Source organism: Panthera uncia (genome assembly GCF_023721935.1).
Source record: "Panthera uncia isolate 11264 chromosome A1 unlocalized genomic scaffold, Puncia_PCG_1.0 HiC_scaffold_16, whole genome shotgun sequence".
NCBI classification, from domain to species: Eukaryota; Metazoa; Chordata; class Mammalia; order Carnivora; family Felidae; genus Panthera; species Panthera uncia.
In genome coordinates, this window is record NW_026057576.1 from 36,590,947 (window position 1) to 36,601,081 (window position 10,135).

Consider the following 10,135-nt stretch of genomic DNA (forward strand, 5'->3'; position numbering starts at 1 on the left):
TATGTAAAGTAACCTGGAAGAGGTAATGGAATATAAATCCTGAAGAGCATACTATGAGTCACTGAAATTACATCTAACTTTTCAATGAAAAGATTTTTACCAAATCCATGGCAATGTCATAATTGTTATTGACATTTTTATATTTTTCCTAATTCATATTGCACAGAAATCTATAATCTGGAACATTGTAAAAATGGCTCAAAATTGTAGTCCTACAAACAGAATTTTACCTAAAAGGCATGTTTTTACAAGGAGTATATTTTTATCCTGAAAAAAAAAACTGATATCCAAATTTAAAAGGAAAACTTAAAATTAGTTGCTATTGTTTGTTCTAAATTGTAAATAAAAATATATAACTATATATATGTGCATATATATGTATGTATGAAATCAAATGGTATAATTTTATATTAAAAGACCCTCTATTTAAAAAAAATAGAGATACATTCAAAAGATTTAAAATTACAAAAGCCTTGAGAATGGACACTAAATCTATCAATACAACATAGCCAGTGCTTTGATGGCCAGTGCTTAACAGACTCTGAAATGTCACTGAATTGATAGGTTTTATATTTCCATTCTGTATTTGAGCAATTTCTCCCAACTTCATTTGCCATCCTGTTTCTTTTTGTTGATAATCAGGATATCTTCCAGTAAAACATACTTTCTTTGGGGACTAATCAAAACCCTAAGTCAGGGTGCCAGAGACTGATAAGCGTGTGATGCTTCGTTCTCATTGCTAACCCTGCAGAAATAGACAATATAGAGGAGGCAAATGAGAGGATACTGAACCTTAAATGAGCTATTTCAAGCTATTGTTTTCCAACAGACCCTTCAGAGCACATCTTGTTATAGTATTCCTGATGAGATATTCCAGCTTATTAGACAGCCAACTGTTATAGCAGTAATGTGGCCTCATTTAACAATATTAAACCCAAATGGCTATCAATGTTCAGAGCTCCTCTTTGTCACAGTAATAACCTTTATTTCACATTCTCATATTTTCTCATTGGCAATAGCCTGAAGAATTAATTTGGAGTTTCTCTGATAACATACAAAGTTGAATATCTTCCTTGTACCCACTGAGATATAGAGGAGGAATACAGTATTGTGAGAATAGAGAATGAGTCAAATCTCTTATTTGACTCAAAGCTGCATTACCCACTATCAAATAATTATTTCCGATTGTGGAATATTGTGACTAAATTCATTCTGGTACTAATTATGAGGTTAAAAAACATCTTTTCTTAAAAATAACGTGAAAATTTTGATTTCAACTAGATGTTTTTAGCAAATATTTGGAGCACATTAAGTTAGAGCCTAAAATAAATATGCAAGTTAAATTAAAACAAAAAATAAAAGTAAAATAAGTGATATAAAAATGTAGTAGTCAAATGTCCAAATCAAATGTCCAAATATAGCAATCTGCTTTTTTCTGTCAAGGAAAACCATAAACTCTAAATATATCTGTAATAAATACATTATAATTCAAGATGACTATTTAAATTATTTAATGAGGTAGAAAACACATGAGTGGTCAAGAGGGGCAGAGAAAGAGAGGGAGAGAATCTTAAGCAGGCTCCACACTCTGCACAGAATCAGAGGTGGGGCTCAATCCTCCAGCCCTGGGACCAGCAAGGTTAGATGCTCAAGTAACTGAGCCACCCAGGTGCCTTCAAGATAACTTTTTTTTAAAGCCATCTTTGTGCTTGAGAAGTGCAATGTGAAATTATTGCCACCAGTATTACATAGTTAAACATTCATTAAACCAACATTGCTGTTTGGCATCGTTTGATAAATATATGGAAACAATTCTAAGTTCTCCTCACTGACGACATAACAATAGTCACAAAATGTTGAAGCACGTTCTGCCCTAAAGCTGACATCGATGATGTGCAGCAAACAAGCACATAATACAAGGAACATTCATACTGAGCTATAACCTACATTTCCTCTTGGATCAGATTTGCAGGTTTTGTCTCAGTTACAGATGACAACAGCAGACTGCCCGTATGATGTGACAGTGATGGTTAAATGCCAAAACCCATTCTAGATCATTTATATGTTTTCACATGTAAGCCTCACTTAATTTTTTTAAGGAAATTATTAAGATCAACATTATACAGTTTTCCCAAGTTCATCAAAGCTGATTGCTTGGTTCTAACCCCCATCAGCTGATTTCAAGAAGCATTTCCCCTATTATATAATATGCAGCCAAAATAACTATAACAGTAACTCTTATTTCCCTCTCTCTAATCCCTATTTGTATCCTTATGTCAAGTTGTCTTATTAATCAATAATTAATGAATTTTCTTTAAAAGTCACAAAGATGATGACATCTAGACAAAATATATTGACCTATTCGACTGAGTCCAGCAGACAGCCAATTCTTTAGCTTTTTTCTCTCAAATAGAAAACAATTCTAGGGAGAGCCCAGCCAGGCCCAGTTATATGTATATAAAAGTAGATTATGAAGAAATAATATGTTTATTTTTATAATTTTTTATTGTTTAAATGTTTATTTTTGAGAAAGAGACAGAGTGAAAGAGGGGGAGGGGCAGAGAGAGAGGGAGACACAGAATCCGAAGCAGGCTCTGAGCTGTCAGCATAGAGCCCGACATGGTGCTTGAACCCACGAACTGTGAGATCATGACCTGAGCCGAAGCTGGATGGTTAACCAGCTGAGCCACCCAGGTGCCCATATTTTTATAATTTTTTAAAATTTAATTTATTTTGAGAGAGAGAAGGAGAGAGAGAATCCCAAGTAGGCTCTGCACTGTCAGCACAGAGACTGATGCGGGGCTCAAACTCATGCATCAAACTGTGAGATCATGACCTGTGCCAAAATCAGGAGTCTGAAGCTTAACAGGCTGAGTCACCCAGACACCCTTACATTTATAATTTAGTAAACAAAGTGATTATTGGCATTGCAGTATTTTCACAAGTAGTGAGTATATATATATATATATATATATATATATATATTTATCTATCTTTATTTTTTAACTTTCCAAATACTATTTATTTCACTGAAACCTGGAGCCAGGGCAAGGGTGTGTGAATGTCTGGTAAACCACACCTATGCCTGTTGACAACAGTAACCTCGAAGACCAGTGTGCTGAGGGCTAGCAGCCCTTTTACCACTGCTCCAGATAGCAGTGCTGTCCAGCTGTCCAGGGAACAGAGGTGGACAAAGGTCTCCATGACAAAGCCCTTATAGACACTAAGGAACATCTGTAGGAGCACTGCTCACAGAAAACTGTGGTATAGGTCATAGCGTGTTATCATCCAGACCTGGGCAGATGCGACGATGTAGTGGGCCAAACTGATTTTGGAGTCAGTGCTCATATGGATACATTTCCAGCCAAACCCCAAGCCCGGGGCTCCAACCCAGAAGGGAGCGCAGTGGGACGTAATGAGCTTGGAGATGGTCTAGCCTGGGGCAGCAACCGTGATCTTGTATTCCCCCTTGCCTGCATTCTGTGACATCTCAAGGTTTAGGTCTGTCAGGTCTGTCACATCCACACTGGCCTTGGTCAACTCCCCAATAAAGTCATAGATGCCACCTTCCTAGGTGGGAACAAAACGTAGCCAGGAACGCCATCTTGCAGAGCTGCATGAGGAGGTGGGTGACCCCAGGCTGCACACACTTTCAGGAGGTGTTGTACCTGGACAGCCTGCTGTACTTGTAAGTGAGGAAGTAGGGGAAGTAGGCCAGGGTGAAGCAGTTCCTGAACTGAACAGGGCCATGATGCTGGCCACCTGGGCCCAGCCAAGTAGGGGTCTCTGGCTCTGTTGGCCTGTGGCCCTGGGCCGGAGCCCACCTGCGTCCCAGGCAACCCACCTGGTCTTCTTCATGTGAGTCATTTAATGTACACTGTTCCAGAAGCCAGGCATTCTTACTCCTACCTACATGAGAGTCTAGACACAGTTTGCATGAATATTTAATAAAATCATTGCTGATTTAAAAAAAAAAAATTGTTATAATCACGTGCTTCTTTAAGAGAAGATGAACAATAGCAATGTATGCAAAAGTGAATTTTGACAAATATAATAAAACATTTTAAAGTTATATAGAATTTTAATTTGAAAGAGTTTATAAGACTAAATAGTACCATAATTTTTAAAGCTGATTGGGAATCAGAACTCTTAAGAATCATTAAAATTTGGGGGTGCCTAGGTGGCTCAGTTAGTGAAACGTCCAACTTGGGCTGAGGTCATGGTCTCCCAGTTCTGTGAGTTTGAGACCCATGGGGGTCTGTGCGGAGAGTGCAGAGCTCAGAGCCTGCTTAGAATCCTGTGTCTGCCCCTCACCCACTCACATTCTGTCTCTCTCTGAAAAATAAACTTTAAAAAATTTAAAGAATCATTTAAAAATCCGGAGTGCAGTCCAGGAATTACATTTTTAAAAATTGTTCTGATCATTTTTTAATATATAACTGGTCCCCTTGAATAGCATTTGGAAACCTCTGAAGTTTCAGTGTCTAAGTTTATATGTAGCAAAATAATTTTCTGTTATTATGTATAAAGTATCAAATATTTTTGACTATTCAAAGTTTTTAAAATTACACAAAATCTGTCTAGATTTTAACAGGGATTATATAGAATCACTTTAATCTGTTATATTTTATTGAATTTACCTTCTCTTTTACAATATACACCACACTATCCCTAAGTAAATCTTAAAAAGTAAAATCAATGAATTGAATTTTAGAAAAAAAAAATCTAATACTATAATTACAAACATTTTTGGAAAGATTAAGAAGAAGCAAATAATTTCGTGTGAAAGGGTATGGCTGTATTTAATTTAGTGTTAGATATCTAAAATAATAATTAACAGATTTTTTAAATGAAAAATTCTATGTTCATGTATCTAAAAGTTTATAGTGCGTAGGAGTTTCATTAATGTGTGAGTAAAACAATAAGTGACTGGATAAAGTATAAAAATTCATGGATTAATGTGATTACCCGTCATCAAGGAAAATGCTAGAGGTGATGATGTATGTTTTTTTTTTAAATCATTCCAGAAATGGTAATTAGAAGATTTGGTAATGAGTTCTTTTTGCCAAATGCACATATTTTGTGTTACTCTTAGTTAGGAATTGAAAATTGAACAGTTATGAATGGTAAGAAATCTTATCCAAATGGCAAATTATCCCATGTGCAATAAGTAGTTAAGCATCTTTTTAAACTTTTTAATGTCCTCATGGCGGCCTCTGATAAATAATATCTTTAAAAGAAACCATAAAAAATTCAATTTTCTTCCATTTCTCGTATATTGCCTGTTTTATCAGATATTAATATCAAGACCTATATAATCATTTTAAAAAATAGATCTTTGAATTTTTGTTTAACTTCCTATTGTCTAATATTTGAATTAAATTAAAAAACATCAAGCATATGTTGTTATGCTTTATACTGTGACAGATTGTGGGGGAACTATGGAATCTAAGGCAATTCTTTTAGAGACTCCTGGGTGTTAATAAAATAACATTACACTGAACCCAAAGTTAAGAATTATTTTTTTAGTAAAAGTTACTGGTTCTCATTAGCTAGAGCTGATTCTAATGCCAAGAATTATACTGACCTCTCGTCTAAGCTGAAACAGTGCTATTAATCCCTAGATTAGTGACATTGCCTTAATATGATTAACTGTCGAATTAGTTTAGGGACTAGCCATTTTCACCTTTGCAATGTTTTTCTCTAACACTCTCTCCGGTTTTCACCGGCATGGGCATCACAGAAAGCATTGCCTGTCTTCAATAAAGTAACTGTGAAATAAACATTTGAACCAGAAAGCTTTCTATTGACCCAGAGATATAAGATTAATCCTCCACAGAATAACGTACTTAGAGCCGACCAGAATGTAATGTTGTCAAAAAGAAGAGAGTAAAGACATCAACACAAAACAAACTTTATTTGCCTTCAGCTATGGATTCATACATATGAAAAACAGAGACAATTTTTTCATGGAATATGTTCCAGGTTTTTTATATACCAAGTAAAATATTAAAAACAGCCCTGTTTTATAGCATCCCTAGACAATTATGTGTCTCATATAAAGATGATTATTTTATCACAGAATTTAAAAGAAACACATTTGTTTGGTAATTTACAGATATTTGCACAAGATAAAAAATAGACTTCTTTAGTCAGTTTTCAGCTTTCAAAATAGAAGATATTTGTTTTCTTTACTACGTAATTCTTTCAGTACTGAATTGGTTATATAAAACATTCACCTGTATATCCATGAAGTAAAAAACATATGCATTATTGCCCCAATAGCTCAGAATTGAGACCGGAGTAGCAATTTTTGTCTCTGAAGGAATTTGAAAGCACATGTGATTCCCTTTATTCCCATGTAAAGCAGTTCATAACACCTCACTGATACATTTAATTGTTCATGCTTATCAATTTTGTTTTGATTCAGTGACCTTCCATTTTTGAATCTGAAGGACTTTGTGTTCTAAAAGAAAGTTGGAAAGTGAAAACATACAACAAAAGTTGTCATTCTCTACAAGCATTAGGTGAACCTTTTTCTCTCCGAAACAAATGTAACAACATGTATTTCTTCATGCAGCTGCCAAACTGAACCATGATGTGGCCAATTCATTCTTTTCAGCTGTCTTCATGATGGATCCACAGGCTTTGTCATTTCTAAGCTGGCATTTTTTTACCTACGAAAGTTGGACATTCCGGGTAACTCATATAAAATCTTCCTGTTTACTGACCTAGTTAAATGACATGCTTCCCTTTGTGAAACAAATGATAATCCCTCTTCCACACACGGAAACACATACCTTAACAAACCTGTCAATCAGTAGAGCTGAAGGATTCTAAACTGTCTTTTATACTTAACTAGAAAAAGGCAATAACACAAATAAAAGATTCTTTGTTTTTTTAGACATTGGACATCTTGTCAATTCAAGTACTGTCAAGAATTAAGAAGATAAATCACCTGATTTAAAAGTACAAAAACAAAAGTTAAAAACATAAGAGACCAAAGAGATATAAGCAGTAGATGTTAACATTTACGTAGACGATCTGAGTGGTAGTTTTGCATGACTTGTAAGCAAGCATTTGGTTGCATATTTGTTAAGGGGAAGTTTACTGTCAACACCTAAATTCTACAACTTCATCCTCTTTTTAAAAGCTAGCATCACTGTTCTCATTCTGATGCTGAATGCATTGAAAAGCCAGGCCTCATCAGTTCTAACGAGTGCTCTGTGGTTTATACCCTATACACTGAGCACAAAACATCACTGCACTTAAACTGTCCCCTTACATTGCTTCCAAATGATCTGCTTTCCATTTATTCATGAATGAAAAGTTGCCATTCTTTGTTTTACTACATGTTATTATCACAAAATAGTTCAGGTTTTTTTCCTGTTTCTCTATTTGTCTTTTATACTTGAGCTGTCTTCCATGGATTTAAAACATTCAAAACTACAGTTATAGAAGTTTTATGGAACTAATCTTTATGTTATGATTAGGAACATAAAGATTAGGAACTAATTTTTATGTTATGACAAAAACAAGTACTATGGACAATGTTGTAGCTATCTAAGGTTACGTGCACTATTCACTTCTACGTGAGTAAATATTATGATAAAAGGCATTAAATGTTTATTAAATAAGTGGATGTTTTTTATTTCATCTGACTTTGAATTCTAAATTGCTATTGAGTAATGCATCTTAATCATCAAAACAGTAATTCACAATAGCTTACTTTATATTTAGTAACACAGGATTTTTTTAAAAAACTGTTAACATTTTATTTATTTTTGAGAGAGAGAGAGTGCAGGGAAGGGCAGAGAGAGAGGGGGACAAAGGATCTGAAGAAGGCTCCATGGCGACAACAGCAAGCCCAATGCGGGGCTTGAATTCCCAAACAGGGAAATCATTACCTGGGCCGAATTTGGACACTCAACCGACCGAGCCACCCAAGCACCCCAACACAGGATTTCTAATGATAGGTTCCTGCACTCTACGTCTATGTGGACAGTAGCAGTGACTGATATTTGGGGCCATTTAACACAACAAAATGTACATGAACTAGAAATGGCAGAGAAGACTGGCTTGGGGGTATTTCAGTGGCTACCAAACATTCAGAAGTATATGACCCAGATGCTGATTTTCTGAGGGTATTTTACCTGCCTTGTGAATGTTGTATTTCATTTGTAGTTTTTTACTGTTTTAGCCATCATATGAGATCACCAGTTTCATAATGATAGTTTGGTATTCTAATTGTGTATTTTCTATATTGTCAGTATTTTAGTAAGTGCATATTGGGTCCACAGTAGGAACATTATAGATATGCACCCAACATGAAAATTCCAGAAACCTTGCCAAGAAGTGTGTGCACGTGTGTATGTGTGTGTGTATAGCTGTTTCCCAAGGAAACGTGTCATACAGACTAAGCATCTTAGAGTTTGGGCATTTACTTTTAGAATATTAAAATTCATAGAAAGCCTAAGTCATTTCTATGTAGACGTGGATTTACATGGTTTGATAATTCAAATTGGACTTAATTGTTTTTGAACTAAATTTTCTCTGCTAATAATGCAATTCCCTATGTAGGACATTTCAAGTATATTCCATAAAGTACAGTAACACTAAACATTAGTTTTTTTAATGGACAGTTGTGTCTCTAAAAATGTCTATAGTATTGTCAACTTGGAAAAACAAAGCTGTGTAAATTAAAAGATGATAAAATATGGTTCATGTTTTATTTATATCATCAATCTTCTATAGAGTAATACCATATAATTGTCTTTTATGAGTTACTTTGTTTTCTTACAAAATATTTTGTCAAAAGTGTTTAGATTTAGCAATTTTAGATTTCTAACAGAGTCGGCTATATTAGAATATTTCAGCGTAGCTCTTTTTCTTCTGACAAGCCAGCAGAATTTTAAGATATTTTCAATTTGAAAGGTCAAACATGGACATGTTCTGGCATAGAATTTCATTCAACTATAATGCCTCTTTCTCTCACATGATGGACTTTTTAAATCAAAATAAATAAATAAAAAGACACTGAATTTTTAAGTCTTAAAGTTACTGTTTAATTTTTATATGGAAATATCATAAGCAGATTATGGTAAAGTTTAGTCATTCTGATTTCTCTTTTAACCTCATGGGTTTAATTTTAATAGACTCTCATTTGTAATAGGTAGGAGTATCACTGCTTGCCTATGTCATTTGCATTCTGTATACCATTGAAATACAAAAGGCGATACAAGAACTTTAAATTGTAATTAATCTACCACTGTGCATTCATATATAAAGAATATGGCTGTTTAAATAAGCCTAATAACTGTCACCATACATAGTTACAATTTTTTAACTGTGTTGAGAGATTTTAAGACCTACTCACTTAGCCACTTTAAAATACGTAATAGAGTATTATTTTCTGTAGTCACCATGCTATATATTACATCACCATGCCTTATTTATTCTAAAACTGAAAGTTTGTACCTTTTGACCCCCTTCATCAATTTGGCCACCCAACCTCTGCTTCTGGCAACCACCAGTCATCTATTCTATTATGAGCTAGGTTTATTTTTGTTGCTTTTAGATTCCACATATAAGTGAAAACATATGGTATTTGTCTTTCTCCAATTTATTTCAATCAGCATAATGCACTCAAGGTTTTGATTTGTATTTCCCTGAGGAGTAGTAATATTGAGGATCTTTTCATGTGTCCTTTGGCCATCCTCTTTGGAAAGACGTCTATTCAGGCCTTCTAACCATTTATTAATCTGATATTTTTGTTGGTGTTGAGTTGTACCAGTTCTTTATTTTGGATATTAACTCTTTATCAGATATATAACTTACAAATACCTTCTCCCATCACTGGGTTGCCTTCCTGCTTTGTAGATAGTTTCCTTTGCTGTGCAAAAGCTTTTTTATTTTAGTGTAGTCCCAATAGTTTATTTCTGATTTCCCTTTGCCTTAGGAGACATATCCATACTTACGATGCTAAGGCCAATGTCCAAGAGATGACTGCCTATGTTTTTTTTTTTCCTATGAGTTTTATGATTTCAGGTCTCAAATTTGGATCTTTAATCCATTTTGAGTTCATTTTTGTGTATGGTGGAAGGAAGTGGTCCATTTTATTCTTTTGTATGTAGCT

The 10,135-nt window shown here is 34.5% G+C and overlaps 1 pseudogene; it reads right to left on the reverse strand.

The window, feature by feature from the left end:
• Window positions 1-3,021: 3,021 nt before the first annotated feature.
• LOC125934018 (transmembrane protein 147-like) lies at window positions 3,022-3,619 on the reverse strand (annotated as a pseudogene).
• Between the last annotated feature and the right edge of the window lie 6,516 nt (window positions 3,620-10,135).